Source organism: Solanum lycopersicum, chromosome 7 (genome assembly GCF_036512215.1).
Source record: "Solanum lycopersicum chromosome 7, SLM_r2.1".
NCBI lineage: Eukaryota > Viridiplantae > Streptophyta > Magnoliopsida > Solanales > Solanaceae > Solanum > Solanum lycopersicum.
In genome coordinates this window covers 49,758,903-49,781,283 of record NC_090806.1, presented here as the reverse complement: position 1 = coordinate 49,781,283, position 22,381 = coordinate 49,758,903, and positions in this window count along the sequence as shown.

Here is a 22,381-nt window from a genome sequence, read left to right as displayed (position 1 = left end):
GTCTTAAGGAACGGTAGGGGGACGCCTTTACTTTTCTTTGAGAGGCTATAAGACTGTAGGAAAATTCCATTCTTTCTTTCTTTCGTGCGATTACTTGGATCCAATTGGTATCTAGGTGATACAAATTGGTATCTGACCATCTTCACTCTATTTCACAGATGGTTAGAACTAGAGCAACAACTGCGCCAACACCAACACCGGCAAGACAAGATGCGTCTGAACCATCTACTGAGGCTGTAGCTCAAAGAGGAGCAGTGGCAAGAGGCCGTGGTAGAGGTCGCGGGAGGACGTCCTCTAGAGGTTGAGGACAAGCACCTGGCCCAACTAGTACTAGGGCGGTGACTCCTCCACCGACTGAGGAAGTAGTAAGAGAGGGTGAGGAAGGGGAGAATGAGCAAGTGCAGAATGAGGAATTACCACCCCAACCTACCCCAGGAATGATTAATCAGGTTCTTGCTTATCTTAGCGGGTTATCTGATCAAGGACAAACGCCTCCAGTGTTTTCTGCACCAGCACCTCAGGTTCCAGGAGTACAACATGCAGCTGCTGTGGCTCCCCGCATGGATGCCTCATTGGAAATAGGCACGTTTCCTCGGTTGACTACAGGGCCTATAATGACAAGCGATCAGCATGAACTTTTCACTAAGTTCTTGAAGTTGAAACCTCCAGTTTTCAAGGGTTCTGAATCTGAGGATGACTATGATTTTCTAGTTGATTGTCATGAGGTGCTACATAAGATGGGCATAGTGGAAAGATTTGGTGTTGAGTTTGTAACCTATCAGTTTCAGGGAAATGCCAAAATGTGGTGGCGATCGTATGTTGAGTGTCAATCAACACAGGCACCACCCATGACTTGGGCATCATTCTCTAGCTTGTTTATGGAGAAGTATATACCCCAGACTTTGAGGGATAGGAAGAGAGATGAGTTCCTGAGCCTAGAGCAAGGCAGGATGTCGGTTACTGCTTATGAGGCTAAGTTTCGTGCATTATCCAGGTATGCCACTTAGCTTTGCTTCAGTCCACAAGAGCGGATTCGCCGTTTTTTTGAAGGGATTGAGGTCAGACTTGCAGATTTCAGCCTTACAGGTAGCTACTACAGCAAAATCCTTTCAGGAGGTGGTAGATTTTGTGATAGAAGTGGAGGGAGTGAAGCCAGACGACTTCACCATGACATCAACACCTAAGAAGTTTTGTAAGGGAGGCGAGTTTAATGGTTCTTACTCCAGAGGGTAGGGTTCAGGAGGTTACCCAGCCCGACCTATTAGTCTGCAGGCTGTAGCTGGGGTTCCACCGCAGACCGGTCAACACTTTCCTGAGTTAGGGGGTTATCCCCAGACTCCGTCGTTCTCACAGAGACCTATGCTTGAATCCAGAGAGTGTTGTGGATGTGGAGAGACAAGACATATTAGGAGGTTTTGTCCAAAACAGAGTTACAGACCCCCAATAGTCAGAGGTAGAGGTGGTCATGGGAGAGGCCGCCATTCTGGAGGACGCGTTGGTCAAGGTAATGGTGGTCAACAAACTAACTGGGGTGGCGGGCATGCCGGAATGACTGCAGTACAACATGGTAGGGGCAAAAGATATGATATAAATGAAGCAAAAGAAATAAGACAACAATATTTTACAAAAACTACCAGAATCATTTAGTACAAAAATAATTAAAGACTGGAACAATGAAGGATTAACAGATACTTTAGGAGCTAGAATAAGATTACGGAAATATTCTGCGAATAGGTATACCCAGACTATGCCATCGTAGAGTTGAAACTGATAGGCAAGCAGGCCGTTTAGGGGAGTAAACAAAGTTGAGGCGCAGTTAGGGTAACTGATCAAAGAAGAAAACCGTGGTAGTGACCAGACGAGATGATTATTAAATCATTATTATTACATAATAAATAAGTATATTCTATTAAGAGGTTAGAAGGAATAAAATTTTTAGTAAAAACATGTTGAGTCACATTACAGTGAGCTTTTTCTCCCTTAACAGTGAGTATTATTTTCTTTTATTCATTAACTTCCCAAGTAACCCTGTAGTGATACTTGGTGCAATGTGTCACCTTAAGGTCACAAAGAAAGCATACATACAACCTACATAAACCAACACATATCCTCATATAAGCATAATACATCAAAGACACATTTAAGTCAAAACCTTAGGGCATTACAATAAGCTACACCAATTTACACATATTTTTACCTCTTTTCATATACATCATTATAAGATCTTATTCATGACTCAATGTTAGTCTACTAGTGTAATGCACACGTGAATCCCCATAACCCCACACATGATTAGTAGACATTTCATGAGACCACAAACCTTAACATTGAATTCATACATCAACAAGTAAGTAGAGGCAATTTCATTCATGTCAATACAAAACCTTTATCATATAGTCATTTAGACCAACATAGTGCATATAAGGATAATATCACATCTTATAGAATCATACCATGGACAACCTTCATAATAAGTAAACAAATACTACCATATCATGCATATGGACATAAGCATAAACATACATATTAGGTCACCTTCCTGGGACTTCCTAAGGAGCTACTTGTGCAATGGCTCGATGAGTTCATTACTACCACCTATCTTAAGTAACCTCCCTTAAGCCCTCCTAGTTAGGATCCTATTTATTTACTTCCATTGTCCATTTTACTTTAGGAAAACTATAGCCTTAACAAACACGAAGACCATGGGTGTTAAACATAGAATTTGGTGTTGTAGAGACTTACATCGATGGAAGGTGTTCCTACCTAGCCAAGGTAAGATATTAACATACATTCTAGCATCCTAAGTGAATTCACTTTGCTAGATCCTATGCGGCAAACATAGTTTATAGAACTAAGAGATAGTTCTTCCCTCTTCATACCACTTGGTAATTGGGGCCTCTTCTCATGAGAAAACATGGGTGAATCTTCCTCTAAGGGAGTCAACACCTCATGCAAGTCCATAGGTGAGTATTCCTCTAAGGGAAGTCAACACTTTATAAGGAACAAATGGTTAATCTTCCTCCAAGGGAAATCAACACCTCTCAATGTCAAGTTCACTTGGTGCTAAGCTAAGTTCCCTTTAATGAAAAACCTTTATTACATTTTTCATAAAACATAGGATTAGGATAATCATTCCTGACATGCTTGTATCATATTCAAGCACCTATCTAGTTTAGAGTATTCTTGGGCACACCTTTCAAAGCCCCTCTATTATCTAGATCATCATTCACGTGTGTGTGTATTTATATGTGAGTAAACCTCTCACATAACACATAAATATCACACATGTTCATATATCAATGCATAAGTCTATATGTGTACCTATTATGAGCAATCCTTTCATATCAACACTCCAAGACACTATGCACATTCATACTTCACATACATATATTTTACATGCATAGTAGTAGACACTAGTGAATATGAGTACCACCTTTTATTAGACATTATGAACATTTACTACATTGTAAGCATGCATGCAGAGTGAGGATGTGTGTAAATTGGTCAACATGATCACATGGTGTCTATCCATAAAATCTTGAGACATCCACCCTCTTAAGACCATAATGCACAACAAATCATAGACCACACAACACCATTTAGCATAGGAGACAAGCCAACTTCATATTATACTTAAGACTCCTAACTTGTGCTATTCATTCATTCACATAGGGGTACATAGGTATGAGATTATTAACCATTGTAACTCATCAATGGAAGCACCTATACTTTACGATAACATAGATATACACATGCTTATACAATAGTCATACAACCTAAATCACAACTACAATACGAAAGTAGGCATAAGCTTCACATAGTATGATCATCCTAATCAAATATTCATATATTCATCAATTTTCCTTCAAGGTCATAATCAAAACATATGTAGATCGAAAATAAAGTAAACACCGTCACTATTAGTGGACCATACTACACAATGTCATACAAGGCTTCATCAACATTATATAAAAAAGTACAGGAGATATGCATTCTTACTAATTTCTCACCGTCTGATCATCCTTGATCAATACACCTTTCTCATCATTAATACACTGCAGAGCAGTAGCTATATGTACTTAAATCATAAATGAAACCATATACAAGCCGTCACAAGATAATGATACAACTAGTGCACTATATCACATATATGGTATAAAGTAGAGAGTTATAGATCATCAAGTAACTTCCCTAGTTTAATTCATCAATCATCTTGTATCATAATCATTCATTTAAATCATTAGCTAAATAAATCATAGTCTAGATGAGATCCTACTACAATTGTCAATAAAGTCAAATTCACTGTAAGTATGCTTTATTTTAGGAATTCATGGAAGATAAGTTTATATAGGTTAATCCTACTCAAACTATCATGCATTGATCCACATTAGACCCGTTACATACAAATCATAATCTCATTACATTATAGGCAATAAATAAGGACCATTAGTCATGATCGAATCACATAACAACCAACCTAACGTCAAGATCACAAGTCACAATTCTATATAGTAGAAGATTCTAGTTCAATTCATATAAGACTTCTTTACTTTGATCTTACAAGATTAATATACATAATTAAAACATGATATTAGCCTAAAACAGTAGATACAAACCACTTAACATGATCGAAATCCACTTTTATACAATTAAGGACCAATGTTACAGTGATCACATTGATACTAGACTAAGCATGCTCAATTCTTCATACATTGATCCACATGGATACCTCAACATAAATTAATCATCAATTCATGTAAATAACAGTAAATATAGACAATTCAACGTAAGAGAATCACAATTCAACTATTAACTAGCCATGATCACAAAGCCTATGCAAGGACTAAATTGATTTAGGGTGGTAACATGGATTCATCATGCAATTGGATTATAATCACGTTCAAACAATTACATTAAAATAAATTCATCATGATTTAACCATTTAAAACGTTTTTATAAAGAACCCATGGATAGATTGAAGAAGAAGAACTTTTATCATAAAACTTTTTTTGAAAACATTGAGAAGAACTCTCCAAGTGAAAGGTTACTTAGATATGAAGGATCACCATGCCTTTATCTACATGAAGACATCAAAAACATGGTGAAGAAACCATAGGATCCATGCTCCAATCTGTTCTTGAGCTTCAACAACAATGGAGGATTCTAGGGGAAAATTTTTTGGAGGGAAAGTTCAATTTCGTGTAGAGGGGATCGGGATTGGGTTGGTCACGTGTTTGATCCCTTATATACACCCAAATATATGTAAATTAATCAATTAGATTCAGGTTAGGACGTGGGTTGAATTTCTCATTCACCCCTTAAATATAACAGCTGCAGGCCACCATCGACTGGCCGTTGGTCAATTGACTGGCCGTCCTTTTGCTTCCGTCGTTTGGACCTTGGACGAATTTTGGGTTGATACCTTACCAGGATAAGTATCCATCGATGATACCTCACCAAGGGACCGTTTGTCAACCAACTGGCCGTCGTTTAACTCGTCGATTGACACTGCCAAGGCAATGTCTCGATAGCCTTGGATCCTTTTTGTGCGCTCTTTTACGGGTCTCTTTAGAAGTCGTACCCAAACGTTCCCAAAGTAAATACAATCCTTAACAATTTTTAGACCTCGCGCATGAGTTTTGCCCAAAACAAATATACGCAACACGTCCAAACAGGATAGGCCCTATCAAAACACACTTGAGCGTCTTAAGGGCTAACTTTCGAACGTCTTGGACGTTTGACCTCCAAACTTCAGTAACTCCATATACCATATTTAAACATCATTATAAATAATTTAAATGCTTCATTATTCCATGATATACAATATATAAACACGCATAAACACATGAGGCACAGGGGTAACCAGTCGTCGAACGTCTTGATCGTCCCTTGACGTTTGACTCTCAAATCACCTCAAACTTTACACACTGCCTCTAAACCATATTATAATTCATTTTAGGACCTTATAACCTTATGAAAAACATGTTAGGATCTAGACACCCTAACTCATTTTGGGGGTCTTATAGTCTTCACATAAATTATTGATAATTTTTTAATTTTTTTAATTGTTTTATGATAATCACTCTCTTTCTTTCGTCTGTTATGTGCAAAATAATTGAAAAGGTTGGTATGCCTTTAACTATCAAGGCGGGTGGATCATGATTATTTAAGTTATTTACAAAAAAAAACTTGTTCTAACTTATTGTGGGGATGGTACAATAAATTTCTCTTATATAGACCTTTGTTTAGAATACACTAAACAGTTATATTTTAGTAAAGTGAAACAATTGCTATGGATAGGACGTTCTGATAGATATTAACCGGTTATGGTGATTCAAAAATTAAAATACTGCAAATTGCATGGTCTATGCAGTCTAGTGTGATTCAACTTCAATTGTTTGCTACTAAGAAGGGTGAGTATATTCTCCCAAATTTTAACATCAGTCAACTTAATGAACCTTGTTTTATAAAAATATAGTCACAGTGAATTAAGGAAGGAAAGGGAGGATGGAAATGAACATGTAGATGATGATTACAACAGAAATGAGTTACAATTTTTTAGAAGGAAAAAAAGTAACTAAAAACTAGATTATTTTTTGAAATAGAACAAAGATATGAGATTTAAGAATATTGATGAAATTCAAAGAATTGTGCGCAATTACTCAATCGCTGGAAAAAGGACCTTAGAGTTGTTAAGAGTGAATTTACTCGACTTAGCTAGCATTTGGTCATAGATTTCCAAATATTATTGATAAATATTATTTAGGTAAAAATTTGAGTGAAATTTTGTCATGTGTTTGGCCATAGTATTTGGAAATTATATTTCATCTTTTTAGAAAAAATATGATTTATACCTATAAGTTTGAAAAACTATTAAAACTAACCATAAGTTTGTATTACAAATCAATTGGATTTTCTTTGCAACTATAGCAACTAGTGTCCATGACACTAGAGCAATGTGGTAATTTGGATTGAGTGCAATAAACATCATTCCATACATCGGAAAGTAAACAATGTATATAACTTTGTTATCCTGAGCCAATTATTCTTCATTTTCATCAATAATCATATCATCATTTAACATTTACTGAATATTTCATCACTATTTTGGTGTTAACATAAAAAAAATGAAATACAACGCAAGAAACTATTATAGAGGGTGTTTTTATAAAAGATAAAAGTTTGGGGTTAAATATGTATTTTCAAAAGATCCCAAATAATGAGATTTGACCCAAATACTAGAAAAAACTAGTATTTGAGAATTCGGGATATTTGCCAAATAATGACACAGTATATGGACAAACATTATTTGCCAAATATTTTCTCAAATATTATTTGGAAAATCTATGGCCAAACGGGCCCTTAGATATAAATGTTATATTGGTTGATTTACTAAAAATTTGCAATGACTCTAAGGTGAATTTTTGAAAAAATATCATTTAACCCCTTTTGATTATTATTTCGAGTCTTATTTGATCAATGTATGAAGTTCGTTTTGAAATTTGATTGTAAAGTTGTGATTTTTGGAAGTTATAGAGTTTTGGAGGGTTGAATTTGTTAAAAGTGATTTTTAATAACAAATCGGAGCTACGAGTCTCGAAATGAACTTCCATCAAGTTACTTAGCTTTGTGATATGATTTTTGGTCAAGACATATTGTTGGTTTGGGTCCTAAGGCTTTTGGTTAGATTTTGATTCATTGCAAACTGCAGTCCAAAAAAAGGAGTTAAGCTAAAGTTTGACTTCGGTCAACCTTTGAGGTTAGAAGGGTTATTTTTGAGTTTTGATGAGTTCACTAAATGGTGATATTTGCCCTAGTTGAAGGCTTGGTTCAATTTTTGAAGCTTTTGGATGAGTTCCTTTTCTTATTTGAAAATTTGGAGATTCTTATGTTAAAGTTGATTTTGTTCAACATCGGATTAAGGTGACCTTGTTTGTGTGTTTTGGATGATTCCATTGAGTCTGAACTATCATATAAATCTAATAGCATATTTGATTTATGTTCGGGAGGTTCCATTTGAGTTATGTAGGAATTTATACGCTTTTTGGGTGCCTTTACATTGGTTCACCAATTTGTGTCGAAGTAAAAGGTTCGTTATCAACTTATTTAATTTCTTTCTATGGAGATTGTGGTCATGTGTCATGGATTTAGATCGTCAAAGGTCTGAACTTGTCACGACCCAAAAAAAATTGTGACTGGCACCCACACTTACCTCCTTAGGTGGGCGAACCAACACATCTAATACTCAACATATACCAATAGTTCAACTATAAATAAAATAAATAATGCAGAATCTCTAAAAGATACTAAGCAACGAATTTAAATAAGTTTCAAAAGTTTAAAACTTATCATCCCAAAATCTTATAGTAATCACGTCAGGACATCTATTTTTAAATTACCAAGTCTAAGAGTGTTTAAGAAAACCAAAATAAGCAAAAAGATGGTCCATGTCCAAAATTCAAAGACATCAAGACGTGAATGAGAGAATCCAACACGAGCTAGAACTAATAGCTCACCCTAAACTCTGATGTGCTGGAGCCTGGCTAGAGCTGAGGGTGTGTCGAAGTCGCTAGTACACTTGTTGCACTCCACAAAAGAACAAAGAAGAAAAATACAAGTAGGGGTCAGTACAAAGAACACGTACTGAGTAGGTATCATCGGTCAACTCAAAATAGAAATCAATATATATTGAATAATAATATAAAACCAACTACAATAATTAACAGGTGGCAAGCAACAAACACATGAAACATTGACAACAACACCATAATAGGTACACCATCAATCACAACATCAAGCACACCTATGAGGAGTCATGCCTCCACACCATACTCATTTGGAAAACAGGTTCTTTGAGATTAAGTATATTTAGTTACTTCATGATTCCTTTCCTTTAATGTTATTGTGCCGGAACGTGATACTCCGATCCCATATATCGTGTCGGAACGTGACACTCCTATCCCATAATACCGTGTTGAAACGTGACACTCCGATCCAATAATACCGTATCGGAATGTGACACTCCGATCCAATTATCTCATAATTTAATTTCATCAAACCTTCTTTATTCAAGGCGTTAATTTAATAGAGAGGGTTCAAGATTAGAAATTTAACAGTCTCATAATTTTAGGCCAACCACAAACCACACAATCAAAACATACAACCACACAATCAACTATATAGGAGACTTTACAATATCACTCATACATATCAATCGCTATTTAGAGTTTATCTATCACATAGAAATAAACCATAACCTACCTCCACCGAAGAATCAAAGTCAAGAAACTACTTCTTCAATGCTTTTCTTTTCCTCAATGTTTGCGAACCTTTCCAATCTATCAAATAAATATACACAATTTGCAACTTAACAAGCCCATAACCACTCATATTATTTTATTTCTAAACTAGACCCAACAACTCCCTTATTTTATCATCAATTTCCCCAGTTCAAATCCAAGGGTAAGTCTTAATTCCTCCCATTAGCATAATTTTAATGTAGTTTATATGATGTACTACACCTTATATTTAATTACGTATGAAAATATGTTAAAACTTGAACCATTACAAACTACAAAATTTTACATGTCCAATAGGATCGATAAAACTCTCTTTTATGCAATTCATTGTAATATATACAACATATAATTTGTAAAACTAATTAAATCAAACAACCTATCACTACTTGGGTATAAGAAAACTCATATACTAATATCCAAACCCGCGTGATTGGCCAGCAAGTTTCAACCCAATTTATTTTATAACATTAACAAATAACATCAACCCTATATTTGTCAATCACTGTAAGCTCCAATCCCTTAAAATAACAATTTCCTACACTATATTTTATAATCATTAACTTCTAATTCTTGGCCAAATTTCATGCCATAAATATTCCTACCATTAATTAACAATAACTAGGAGAATTGGTTTCACGCTCTTTCAATTCAATATCGTACTTATAATAATATTATCCCTACCAATATACTCAGTACATGATATATGCTTTGTTACCTAATGCAGCCTGATGTTTTTCACATTACTCCTACGCAAGTTGAGTTTCTTTCGTGCGACTAGAGATTAATTATACCCTAATTATTATATATAACAAATTATAGAAACAGGAAAAGTGACCCACTATCAATTTTAGTATTATCTTTTTTAACCACCAACGAATTCAAATATTATAACTACCCCACTAATTTCATAATTATAATTATGAATAGTTCAAAATACTCATTTAAAATCTATCGAAAAATACTTTATCAAAGAAAAATTTCTAGTGCTCAAACCGACTAAATGGGTTGTTACAATAGATACCAATTTATCCGTCGTTCGTCCTCAAACGATCAAAAGAAAGGCGAGGGCGATAAAGAGTAACTGAATCGGTAAAAAGATGTGGATATCTTTCATGCATATCAGCCTCACTCTCCCAAGTGGACTTTTCAATTGGATGATTCTTCCACTGAACCTTGATAGAGGCAATCTCTTTTGATCTCAATTTGTGGACCTCCTATCTATAATAGCAATAAATTCCTCCTTATAAGACAGATTCTCATCAAGAAGAACTGAATCCCAACGAATAATGTAGTTTCCATCACCATGATATTTTTTTAGCATGGACACATGAAATAGTGGGTGTACTCCTGCCAACCCTGGAGGCAAGGCCAATTCATAAGCCACCTCCCCCATGCGCTTCAGAACTTCAAATGGGACAATATACCTCGTACTAAGCTTACCTCGCTTGCCAAACCGCATCACACCTTTCATGGGTGAAACCTTCAGCAAAACTTGCTCATCCTCCATAAACTCCAAGTCCCTAACCTTCCGATCTGCATACTCCTTATGCCAGCAGCTTCTCTTAAATGAATTTCACTTTCTCTAATGATACCCTCAAAAGATCAGTACCCCAAAGTCTCACCTCAAATGCATCAAACCAACATATAGGAGACCTGCATCTCCTCCCATATAATGCCTCAAATTGGTCCATATCAATACTCGAATGATAGCTATTGTTGTACGAAAACTCTGCTAAGGGTAAGAATTTATTCCAATGACCACCAAAACCTATCATACACGCACGAAGCATATCCTCCATCACTTGAATTGTTCGCTCTGACTGCCCATCGGTCTGAGGGTGAAATGCAGTACTAAGATCCAGTTTAGTACCTAATTCAGCATGTAATGTCCTCCAAAACATAGAAGTAATCATTAACTTCTAATGGCCAAATTTCATTCCATAATTATTCCTACCATTAATTAACAATAACTAGGAGAATTGGTTTCATGCTCTTTAAATTCAATATCATACTTATAATAATAATATCCCTACCAATATACTCAGTACATGATATACGCTTAGTTACCCGATGCCCCTTGATGTTTTTCACGTTGCTCCTCCGCATGTGAGTTTCTTCCTTTCCACTAGAGATTAATTATACCTTAATTATTATATATAACAAATTATAGAAATAGGAAAAGTGACCCACTATCAATTTTATTATTATCTTTTTTAACCAACAACAAATTCAAATATTAAAACTACCCCACTAATTTCATAATTATAATTATGAATAATTCAAAACATCCATTTAAAATCTATCGGAAAGTACTTTATCTAAGAAAAAGTTCTAGTGCTGAAACCGACTAAATGGGTTGTTACAGAACTATTCCCCTTTTACTATGGTTCTTTTGCTTCAAACCTGATCAATTGCTTCTACTAATGTCATCTAGTTCAATGTTGCTGACATAAGTTTCAGAAAGGAAATTGTATGTAGTGCTACTTTGACATAACTGACGTTATTTTCACCAATGCTCTTGAGCAAAAATAGTATGTGTCTGAAATCATCCAAACAAAATAAGTGAATAAAACAGTTGATGTCAGTTATTAATTAATTGAAGAGTTACATAGTACACGTTGTTGGTGGAAGGTGGTAGGTTTTATCATCACTTAGTAGAGATAGTTTCAACATTTGGCGTGCAAATAGGGAATGGGGACATCATTTGCTGTGATAAATTTGCCGGAATCTTCAAATTCTATTGCCAGGTTTTATCATCACTCAGGATTATTATCCTTTTGCACTTGGAGGGACTGATTTCATTTTTGGTTTCAAATGGTTAGCTTCTCTCAATATTATTCAAGCTAATTGGAAGTATATGTTCATAATTTTCAATTAGAAATGGAAACATTACGAACTGCAAGGAATGAGATCAGCAAATTCCACCACGAGTTCCCTCCAATCTTTTAGTTTTGGTAATTTGTAATTCATGGTGGAACCTAAAAAGTTTTATTACATCAATGGGACAAAGAAGCTGGTCTTCTTCTTTGGAACTGCTAGTTCAATGGGTTGACTATTGAAGAAGCTAGCTGGGAGAACTATGATCTCATTGCAGATCAATTTCTTTCTTTTTGCCTTGAGGATAAGGTGAATTTTTAGAGGGGATGCACTGATACGACTTCTCCTTTATCTTAGTTTCTTTGTTTTAAATTTGGATAAAATATATAAGCAGTCGTTATCTATACTAGTTATAAGCAACAATTATTATCTGCAGTTATCTTACTATAGTGACTATTTCTATGTGTTAGGAGTTATCTTTATGTTAAGTATAAATATATATGTATCTAGGAGAATTCGATAGGAAGAAAAAAATTATTATCATTATCTTTGTATCTAGATATTTGTCCACTGTATACAGACATAGTTATTGTTTAATGCAGTGTTTAAGATTCTTATACTTTATTTAACTAGTAAAGTTTCATTCTCATCTCGTTTCATCTTAGTTTCCATCTGAGATCTACTCTCTCCTTTCCTCTTTGTCCTAGCCATGGAGGCTATAATAGTATGATGAGAGTAGCTATCCAAAACATTTGACTACAAGGCTTCAATGTCAGCAACTCATTCAGAGAGGAAATGCAGATTTGTCATCTGCACTATGCAGATGACACAATTATTTTCTGTGAAGCCAGGATTGATCAGGTCAAGAGTCACTTAGGTGGTTTTAAGCAGTTTCTAGCTTATCAGTAAATTGGAGGAAATACATCTTTCCTATTAAAGAAGTCCCTCAACTTTGGCAAGGATATTGGGCTGTAGAATAGAACAATCCAGAACTTACTTGGGCATGCCATTGGGACATAAAAAAAACATAAGGATTTAGAAATTTTGTATGACATAATTGAAAACACAGAAAAATTGACCAATTGAAAAGCTCAGTATATCCTAGATATATCTCTAGTAGAAAGAGTCACTTTGATAAGATGAGTGTTGGACTCGCTTCCAACTTATGTTAGGTCTCTATTCTTTATACGACTATACCTGCCAAAGTGGATGAAAGACTTGACAAACCGACAAGAGATTTCTTGTGGTTAGGGAATAAAGAAGGGAAGGGTTTTCATTATGCCAAATGGTAGACTGCACATTACATAAACAAGCTAGTGGACTTGGAATCAGAAACTTGGGGTTACAGAACAAATACCTCTTGTCAAAATGACTATGGAGGTTCAACACTGAGGAACAGGTCTCGTGGAGGGAGGTGATAGTCAACAAGTATGGGTTGAATTGAAACTGGGTCTCCAACTATGTGCATATCACTTAGGGGATGTCAACTTGGAGAACAATAAGGAATTTTTGGCCTGATCTAAGTAGAAACATAGTGTACAAGGTAGAAAATTGGACTAAATCCTATTATGGAAGGAGAATTGGAATGGAAATGAGACACTGATAGTCTTATTTCCAATCCTATTTTCCTTTAGCACCAATCCGGAGGAATTAGTGGTTGAGTTATGGTCTACTCATGGTCTATGAATAGAATAGTTCGGAATGCATTGAAATGACTGGGAGACTGTGAAAGGGGTTGATCTATTACAAGTTCTAACTGCAGATTGGAGAAAAAAGATCCCAACCAAAATAAAGTGTTTCTTGGTTTGTTGCCAGAGAAATAGAAAACCATCATGCATTTGGTAGTCTAGCTAGAAAAAAAATAAATAGCAAACGCTTTGAAAACAAGGCTAAATCAATAGGGAAAGTCAAATTGAAGTTCTTGACTAATTTTTGTTTTTGGTATAATTATAAAGAAGGGACATAAAAAGCTACACAAATTTTAGATTTTATAGGCACTTCATAAGCCATTAGCCTTTTTTGTTTTTTCTCTTGTTCGAAATCAATTTTTGGAGATATCCAGCATATCCTTAATGCAGAGAAATACAACATTATCTTTCTCAAATAGTATTTGCAATTGATGGTCTAGAAAACTATAGTGAAGTTACAACTGTGATGTCGTTATAGTTAAAACTGAACTCTGAACTATTTCATTGAGCAAATTATCTTTCTTGACTTTTCGATACTGTAAAACCCTGTAGCCAAAACAGACCAAAAACTAGCTTTATAGAAAAAATCTGCAGGTGCAACCAATGATGGCATCGACGTTCCGTCCTACACAACCTTCGATGTGATCAGAAATTCCTAAAAATTTCAGCCTAGAAAAATGGTTAAGTCTAGGACGATGGACGGAATAACGGTCCGTAGATCAGATGACGGTCCGTCCTGCACAACCGTCGATGGGATCAGAAACTAACAAAAATTTCAGTATAGAAAATTGATCAAGTCTTGGACAACGGATGGACATACAGTCTATAGGTAAGACGATGGTCCATAATCCATGACCGTCGATCGATACTCCCATTTACCCACTCTCTGACAAGAGATACAGATGACCAGCACGACCCGTAGGTGGATAATTTGCAGACGGTTAAGGGGGAACGCAATTGGGTCAACTTAAAATGTTCATAACTCTTAGCTTAAAATGAATTAGGTGTCCTATGACCTACCCACAGATAGATAATTGAATCAGCTTGTCATAGCTACAAACCTTGCAAAAACTGACCCCCGAGTAAAGAGTTATACCCATTTTAGTAAAGGTCTGTCGAACAGGCCCAGTCGACGGACCCAACAACGGGGTGTCGGTCATACGATGGACCATTAGTCCTGGCCGTCGTTTGATCCAACAATAACTTATCCAGGGGTCTTTTCCCATATCATTTAAACCTTAAGTTACGTCATTTTGACCCTAAATAATCAGATTTTAGTCAATTTTAGCCTAGAAACATAATTAAAACATATCTAAGTCAAATCATTAAATCAAAAGTTAGCAAAAATTAGAAGAAAGAAAGGAGAAAAAGCTCAAGAACCCTAGTTCAAGAACGCAACAATCTCCAGAAGTTCCAACATCGAAACCTAAGTATTTTTTCGTTGATTTCATCACCAGGCATGTGGGATTTCACTAGTGGGTTCCTTTCACCCATTGCGTCACTAGTTTTTAGTCAGATTCTTGATTCTATTATCTTGATTAAACCTAGGGATTCTAGAACTTTGATAGAACTTCATGAACCTATTAAATACATGTTCCAAATTAGATTATCATATTATTACACATATTATCTCTTGAATTTTAGAACCCTAGCTTTGTAATTCTTTAGTTCTTGAATTACACATGCTAGGTCAGATATTTTAGATACTTCAGATATACATGTCTCAATTATAAATGCATAATTACCAGATTAATTGTTGCATTCTCAGTTTGCATGTTTAGTTTCGAGCTATCCGGTATTTACATAAACTCAGACATACTCAGTAAATTTAAAAAATCCATGGGAGTAGCATAATACCAAGTTGGACTAGGGTTTAGCGTACCCAATAGTCCCAGAACTACTAGCCAAGTAGTTTTTAAGTCTTTTCTATAGGCAATTAGTTTAGAAGCTCCCACAGATCAGTAAGACTCTCTGCATTGACCATTTATCAGTATATTCAGTATTCAGTTTTAGCATGTTATAAATTGGTCATTGCATTTAGTTAGCTTAGAATTCAGTTTATTATGTCACATTATTATATTTGCTTTTATGCTTGTTCAGTTATGTTTTATTTCAGCTTTACTCTATCCTACATGCTCAGTACCTTTAAAGTACTGACACATACGTGCACTACATCTTCACGTGACATATGTTTAAGTTCTCAGCATCCAGATCACGCATAGATTGATTTTCCGATCACCAGTTCAGCAGATTCAGTAGTGAGTCCTCATTATCCGAGGACAATAGTCATGAGTTCATTTCCATCTTCTTTTAGTTATTTAGTTTCAAATTTCTCTAGATTTAGCTGGGGGCTTGTCCCAGTATTTCAAGTCCAGTTTAGAGGCTTATTTCAAAATAGTTAGTTTCAGCTTAATGTTGAGTTAGTAACTTCATTGTATTAAACTCATTAGTTTTCTTATATATCAGTTTTAGCATATGGGTATTCCCCATCTTTTCAGATTTAATTATTTAGCTTCTGCATCAATTTATTATCTTTAGTATTCTCATGATCATGCTAGCAGGGTTAGCTTGGGATCACTTGTGGTATTAGGTTCCGTGTCCGCATCTCAGGGGTAACTCGGGGCGTGACAAAACTCTATATCTGAGCACTAGGTTTAAGTGTCCTTGGATGTCTGAAAAGCCGCACTAAGTAGAGTCTTTTTTATGGGTGTGAAGCGCACCACATCTAATGAGAGGGAGGCTATGAAGTGTTTTAGGAAAAACTTCATTTTCTTGGTATTCTTATTGTGCGTGATGTATGATCTTACTCCATTCTAACTTAATGTTCTATGTTTTAGATCATGCCTCCTTGTAGAGCTAATGCTAGGAATGTGAACGCCAGGGATGCAAACGCAGCTCCTCCAGTCCCAGTCCCAGAACAATCGGGTTCATGCTCATGTGAATGCAAATGGTGGATCAGTAGCAGTAAGGGTCCGTGACTTTGTTAGGATGAATCCACCTGAGTTCTTAGGATCACAGACTAATGAGGATCCTCTGAGGTAATGCAAGTCACTGGGAATGATCGGGTCGAGTTGGAATCATATCAGTTGAAAGATGTTGCTCATATTTGGTACACTCAGTGGAAGGATGTTCCTCGACATATTTTTCCCAATAGAGTTGAGAGAAGCAAAAGCCTAAGAATTCATGAACTTAAGGCAGGGTAACATGATAGTCCAAGTGTATGGACTCAAATTTAATCAACTCTCCAAGTATGCTCCTCACATGGTTGTTGACTCTAGGGCTCAGATGAATAAGTTTTTGTATGGAGTGTCAGATTTGGTGAAAACTGAGTGCAAAAATGCAATGTTACTTGGAGATATGAACATCTCTAGGCTTATGACTTATGCTCAGCAGGTTGAGGGTGATAAGCTTAGGGAACAGGCTAAGGAAAATAAGAAGGCTAGGACTGGGAATTATGACTATTCTCAGCAGAAATCGGGTGGTGGAAATCGCTCGCAGGGTCAGTAGAAGTTTTCGGCTCCAGCCTCTTCACCAGCTAGTGTTCCATCCTCCAAGAACATGTACGACTAGAAGGGTAGAGCACCAGGCTCTAAATCTCAAGGAAGTGTTTCAGCACCAAGACTTACCCCACTTGCCCTAAGTGTGGTAAGAACTATACGGGCGAGTGTCTTGCAGGAAAAGAAAGATGTTTTGGGTGCGGTCGGTCTGGTCACAGGTTGGGGATTGTCCTTCTAGACAAGGTCAAAGAGGTGGTAATGGTAGAGCTCAGTCTACAACTTCAGCAGCACCGGCAAGTCGCCAAACTAAGTAGGGTAACTCATCTGGTACAGGTGGCGGTCAGCACCAGAATAGGTTGTATGCTTTTCAGGCTCGCCAGGATCAGGAAGGTTCTCCTGATGTCGTCACTGGTACGTTACGTGTCTTTGACCTAGATGTTTATGCATTGTTAGATCCAGGGGCTACTCTTTCTCTTGTAACTCCTTACATAACAGTCCGATTCAATATCAGTCTAGAAACTCTCTCAAAACCTTTCTCAGTCTCTACTCTAGTCGGTGACCCAGTTATAGCTAAACAGGTATACAGAAATGTCCCTGTCACAGTCTCTCAGAAAGTCACATCAACAGATCTATAAAAGTTAGAAATGGTATACTTCAATGTCATTCTAGGCGTGTATTGGTTACATTCATGTTATGCCTCAGTCGATTGTAGAACTAGGATTGTTCTTTTTCAGTTTCCAGATGAACCAATCTTAGAATGGAAGGGTAGTAGCTTAGCGCCTATGGGTCGATTTATTTCTTACCTTAAGTCCAGAAAGATGAAATCTAAGGGTTATCTCTATCATATAGTTCGGGTTAAGGATTCTATCCTTGAAACCCCAACATTTGAGTCAGCTCCAATTGTTTGTGAATTTCTAGAAGTGTTTCCAAAAGATCTTCCCAGAGTCTTTCCGGAAAGGGAAATCAACTTTGGAATTGATCTCCTTCTAGATACCCAACCTATTTCTATTCCTCCTAACAGAATGGCTCCAGCAGAGCTTAAGGAATTGAAAGAGCAGTTGAAAGTCCTTCTAGATAAGGGTTTCATCATACCTAGTATTTCACCATGGGGTGCACCAAAGTTGTTCATAATAAAGAAAGATGGTTCTCTTAGAATGTGCATTAACTATAGACATTTGAACAAGGTCACAATCAAGAGTAAGTATTCTATCCCCAGGATTGATGATTTATTTGACCAACTTCAGGGTGCTAGCCATTTCTCAAAGATAGACCTCACATCGGGTTATCATCAGCTCAGAGTCAGAGATAGTGACATTCCGAAAACAGCCTTCAAAACTCGATATGGTCATTATGAATTTGTAGTTATGTCGTTTGGACTGACTAATGCTCCTGCAGCTTTCATGGATTTGATGAACAGAGTGTTCAAATAGTACTTGGACTTGTTCGTTATCATCTTCATTGATGATATGTCATTTACTCTAGGAATGAGGAAGAATATGCAAGTCATTTGAAAATTATTTTACATACTCTTAAGATCGCTAGTTATTCGCTAAGTTCAGCAAATGTGAGTTCTGGTTGCAATCCGTTGCTTTCCTTTGTCACATTGTATCTAGGGAAGGGATCCAAGTGGATTCACAAAAGATAGAAGCAGAGAAATAGTGGCCCAGACCTACCTCTGCTACAGATATCAGGAGTTTCTTAGGTCAAGTGGGTTATTACAGAAGGTTCGTGGAAGGATTTTTATCCATAGCATCACCATTGACTAGGTTGACTTAGAAAATGGTCAAGTTTCAATGGTCAGATGATTGTGAGAAAAGCTTTTGCAGAATTAAAAACATGATTTACTACAGCTCCTGTCTTGACTCTACCAAAGGGTTCAGATGGTTATGTGATCCATTGTGATGAATCCAGAGTTGGCCTAGGTTGTGTGTTGATGCAGCGAGGTAAGGTGATAGTTATGCCTCTAGACAACTTAAGGTTCATGAGAAGAACTATCTAACTCATGACCTCGAGCTTGTAGCAGTAGTGTTTGCACTCAAGATCTGGAGACACTACTTGTATGGTGTTCACGTAGATGTGTCCACTGACCATAAGAGTCTTCAGTATGTGTTCACCCAAAAGGAGTTAAATCTTCGTCAAAGGAGATGGCTTGAGTTCTTAAGGATTATGATATGAGTGTGAATTACCATCCTAGTAAGGCAAATGTAGTAGCAAATGCTCTTATTAGATTATCTATGGGTAGTGTAGCCCATGTTGAGGAAGAAAATAAGGAGCTTGTGAAGGATGTCCACAGGCTTGCTCGCTTGGGAGTTTGCCTTATGAGCATATCAGACAATGCTGTAACAGTTTAGAATGGGGCAGAATCTTCTTTGGTGGTGGAGGTTGAGGAAAAGCAAGACAGTGATCCAATCTTGCTGAACTTAAGGGTGCAGTCCATAATCAGAGAGTGGAGGTTTTCTCCCAAGGGGAAGATGGTGTAATTTGCTACCAGGGTAGATTTTGTGTTCCTGATGTGGGTGAGTTGAGAAAACATATTCTTGCAGAAGCCCATAAATCTAGGTATTCTATTCATCCAGGTGCCACTAAGATGTACCGCGATCTGCGAGAAGTCTATTAGTGGAATGTCATGAAGAGGCATAGCAGATTTTGTGCGTAAGTGCCCCTATTGCCAGCAAGTCAAGGTAGAACACCAGAAAATATGAGGTATGACTTAAGAGATTGATATTTCTACTTGGAAGTGGAATGTGATCAACATGGACTTCATCACAGGATTACCGCATACTCGCAGACAGCATGACTCTATTTGTGTGATAGATGATAGGATGACTAAGTCTTCTCGCTTCTTGGCGGTCAAGACTATATATTCGGCAGAAGACTATGCAGGGCTTTACATTAATGAGATTGTGAGGCTAGATGGGGTTCCTTTGTCTATCATCTCACATAGAGGTCCTCAATTTACCTCTAATTTCTGGAAGTCATTTCAGAAAGGTCTTGGTACTCAAGTTAACCTTAGTACATCATTTCATCCACAGAAGGATGGGCAGGCAGAGCGTACCATTCATACATTAGAGGATATGTTGAGAGCTTGTGTGATCGATTTCAAAGGTAGTTGGGATGATCACCTTTCTCTTATTGAGTTTTCCTACAATAATAGCTACCATTCCAACATTCAGATTGACCCTTATGAGGCTTTATATGGGCGTAGATGTAGATCTTCTGTTGGTTTGTTTGAAGTAGGTGAAGTAGCTTTGATAGGGCCAAACTCAGTCCTTTATGTTATGGAGAAAGTGCAACTCATTAGAGATAGACTTAAGATAGCCCAAAGTCGTCAGAAATCTTATGCAGCTGTAAGGATAATGGAACTAGAATTCCAAGTTGATGATTGGGTTTTTCTGAAAGTCTCACCTATAAAAGGGGTGATGAGATTTTTAAAGAAAGGGAAACGAAGTCATAAATATGTAGTCCCTTACAAGATCTTGAAAAGGATTGGCAAGGTGGCATATGCATTAGAGTTGCCAGCAGAATTTGCAGCAGTGCATCCAGTCTTCCACATCTCACTCTTGAAGAAGTGTGTGGGTGACCCGGCCTGTATAGTGTCATTAGAGAGTGTGGTGGTGAAAGATAGTCTTTCTTCTGAGGATGTACCAGTTGAGATTTTTGACCATCAGGTTAGAAGGTTGAGAAATAAAGAAGTCGCTTCAGTCAAGGTTTTGTGGAGGAGTCAGTCGTAAAGGAGCTACTTGGAAAGCAGAAGCAACCATGAAAACCAAGTATCGTTACCTCTTTCCTTCCTATTCGACTCCAGATTGAGGTAATAGTTCCTCCTCAATTTTCTAGTCATTCATGTGTGAATTCAGTCTTAGAATCATGTTCCCTCAATTTGTACATGCATTTTCAGCGTATTTGCATGTTATCGAAACTCAATTCAGTCAGAAACTCAGTTCTTAGTGTTTATTAGTAGGGTTTGCAGCTCTCTCCCTCTAGTTCAGCTAGTTTAGTCTTCATTCGAAGACGAATGTTCCCAAGGGGGGAGATAATGTAACACCCCGTAGCCAAAACAAACCAACAACCAGCTTTACAGAAAAAAATCTGCACGTGCAACTAATGGTGGCATCGACGGTCCGTAGGTCAGACGACGGTCCGTCCTGCACAACCGTCGATGGGATCAGAAACTCCCAAAAATTTCAGCCCAGAAAATTGGTTAAGTCTTGGAAGACAGACGAAATTACGATCCATAAGTCAGATAATGTTCCGTCTTGCACAACCGCCAATGTGATCAGAAACTCCCAAAAATTTCAGCCCAGAAAATTGGTTAAGTCGTGGACAACAGACGAACTTATGGTCCGTCGGTCAGACGACGGTCCGTAGTCCGTGTTTGTCAATCAAAACCCCCATTCACCCACTCTCTGACGAGAGTTATGGATGACCAGCACGGTCTGTAGGTGGACCTAACGTAGGTTTGACCGTAGGTAGAAAATTTGCAGACAGTTAAGGGGATATGCAGTAGGGTCAACTTCAAATGGTCATAACTCTTAAAACAAAATGCATTATGTGTCCCATGACCTACCCACAAATAGATAATTGAATTATCTTACCATAACCACCAACCTTGCTAAAATCAGACCCCCGAGTAAAGAGTTATGCCCATTTTAGTAAAGGCCTATCGAACAGGCCCAGTCGACGGACCCAACAACAGGGCATCGGTCAGACGACGGACCGTCAGTCCTGGCCGTCGTTTTGTCCGACAGCAACTTACCTAGGGGTCTTTTGGTCTTTTCCCACATCATTTAAACCTTAAGTTACGTCGTTTTGACCCTAAATAATCATACTTTAGTCAGTTTAAGCCTAGGACCATAATTAAAACATATCTAAGTCAAATCATTAAATCAAAAGTTAGAAAAAATTAGAGGCAAGAAAGGAGAAAAAGCTCAAGAACCCTAGTTCAAGAACGCAACAATCTCCAGCAGTTCCAACATCGAAACCTAAGTATTTTTTCTAGCATTACATCACCAGGCATGTGGAATTTCACTAGTGGGTTCCTTTCACCCATTGGGTCACTAGTTTTCAGTCAGATTTTTAA